Below are 2,793 nucleotides of genomic sequence, written 5' to 3'. Positions count from 1 at the left end.
CATCGCGTTTTGAGAAGCATTAGAATTCCAATGCTACGATACGTAGTCATCTGCGAACGCTATTTCCTAGCAAGCAAGTGTCGCAAATACATTCTGCTGAATTGAATACGAGGTAAACATGACTCTTCGCAATGAACATTATATCTTATCATGAAACATAGAAATGAGATGCGATATCGCGATTTAAGCAGCCTTAGAACTCTATTGCTTCGATACGTAGACATCTGCAGACGCTACTTCCTAGCAAGGAATGGTCGCATTTACATTCGCTTGAAGTGAATACGTGGTATACATAACCCTTCTAACTGAATATTATATCCTATCATGAAACATAGAAATGGGACGCGATATCGCGTTTTAAGAAACGTTAGAACTCCATTGCATCGGTACGTAGTCATCTGCAAACGCTACTTCCTAGCAAGAAAGTGTCGCATTTACATTCATTTCAAGTGTATGCGAGGTATACATAACCCTCCTAACTGAATATTATATCCTATCATGAAACATAGAAATGGGATGCGATGTCCCGTTTTAAGAAGCATTAGAAATCTATTGCTTCGATACCTAGGCATCTGCAAACGCTATTTCCTAGGAAGGGAGTGGCGCATTTAAATTCTTTTGAATTTAATACGTGGTATACATGATACTTCGCAATGAATATTATTTCTTATCAAGAAATATAGAAATGAGATGCTATATCGCGTTTTTAGAAGCATTAAAACTCAACTGATAGGATACGTAGACATCTGCAAACGCTATTTCCTAGCAAGGAAGTGTCACATTTACATTCATTTGAAGTGTATGCGATGTATACAAGACACTTCGCATTGAATATTATATCTTATCATGAAATATAGAAATGAGATGCGATATCGCGTATTGAGAAGCATTAAAACTCGACGGATAGGATACGTAGACATCTGCAAACGCTACTTCCTAGCAGGGATGTGTCGCATTTACATTCTTTTGAAGTGAATATGGGGTATACATAACACTGCACAATGAATGTTATATCTTACCATGAAACATGGAAATGAGATGCGATATCTCGTTTTAAGAAGCATTAGAACTCTATTGGTGCGATACGTAGACATCTGCAAACGCAATTTCAAGGCAAGGAAGTGTCGCATTTACATTCTTTTGAGGTGAATACGAGGTATACATGACACTGCACAAGGTATATTATATCTTATCACGAAACATAGAAAAGAGATGCGATTTCACGTTTTAAGAAGCATTAGAAATCTATTGCTACGAAACGTAGACATCTGCTAACGCTATTTCCTAGCAAGGGAGTGTCGCATTTGCATTCATTTGAGGTGTATGCGAGCTATGCAAGACACTGCGCACTGAATATTATATCTTATCATGAAACATAGAAATGAGATGCGATATGGCGGTTTAAGAAGCATTAGAACTCTATTGCTTCGATACGTAGACATCTGCAAACGCTACTTCCTAGCAAGGAAGTGTCGCATTCACATCCATTTGAAGTGTAGACGAGGAATACATAGCTCTTCGCAATGAATATTATATCTTATCACGGAACATAGAAATCATATGCGATATCGCGATTTATGAAGCATTAGAACTGTATTGTTTCGATACGTAGACATATGGAAACGCTATTTCCTAGCAAAAAAGTGTCGCATTTACATTCTTTTGTAGCATTTGCATTCATTTGAAGCGTATGCGAGGTATACATGACACTTCGCAAAGTATATTATATCTTATCATGAAACATAGAAATGAGATGCTATATCGCGTTTTAAGAAGCATTAGATCTGCATTTCTATGATACGTAGACATCTGCAAACGCTATTTCATAGCATGCAAGTGTCGCGCTTACATTCCTTTGAAGCGGATATGAGGTGTACGTGACCCTTCGCAATGAATAATATATCTTACCATGAAACATAGGAATGAGATGCGATATCTCGTTTTAAGAAGCATTAGAATTCCTTTGCATCGATACGTAGACATCTGCAAACGCTATTTCCTAGAAAGGAAGTGTCGCATTTACATTCATTTGAAGTGTATGCGAGGTATACATAACACTTCGCAATGAATATTATATGTTATCATGAAACATAGAAATGAGATGCGATATCTCTTTTTAAGGAGCATTATAACACGCTTGCTACGATTCGTAGACATCTGCAAACGCTATTTCCTAGGAAGGAAGTGCCGCATTTACATTCATTTGATGTGAATAGGAGGAATACGTGAAACTTCGGAATGAATATTATATCTTATCATGAAACATAGAAATGAGATGCGAAATCGCGATTTAAGATGCATTAGAACTTTATTGCTTCGATACGTAGACATCTGCAAACGCCATTTCCTAGCAAGGAAGTGTCGCATTTACATTCATTTGAAGTGTATGCGAGGTATACGTGATACCTCGCAATGAATAATATATCTTACCATGAAACATAGGAATGGGATGTGATATCTCGTTTTAAGAAGCAATAGAGCTCTTTTGCTTCGACACTTAGACATCTGCAAACGCTATTTCCTAGCAAGGAAGTGCCGCATTTACATTCATTTGAAGTGTATGCGATGTATGCGTGACACTTCGCAATAAATATTATATCTTATCATGAGACATAGAAATGAGATGCCATATCGCGTTTTAAGAGGCATTAGAACTCTATTGCTAGGATACGTAGATATCTGGAAACGCTATTTCGTAGCGAGAATGCGTCGCAGTTACATTCCCTTCAAGTGAATACGAGGTATACATGACACTTCGAAATGAATATTATATCGCATCATGAAACATAGAAA

Source organism: Xylocopa sonorina, unplaced genomic scaffold, assembly GCF_050948175.1.
Source record: "Xylocopa sonorina isolate GNS202 unplaced genomic scaffold, iyXylSono1_principal scaffold0098, whole genome shotgun sequence".
Classification (NCBI taxonomy): Eukaryota; Metazoa; Arthropoda; class Insecta; order Hymenoptera; family Apidae; genus Xylocopa; species Xylocopa sonorina.
The sequence above is the reverse complement of the archived record's forward strand: the minus strand, read 5'-3'. Positions refer to the sequence as shown.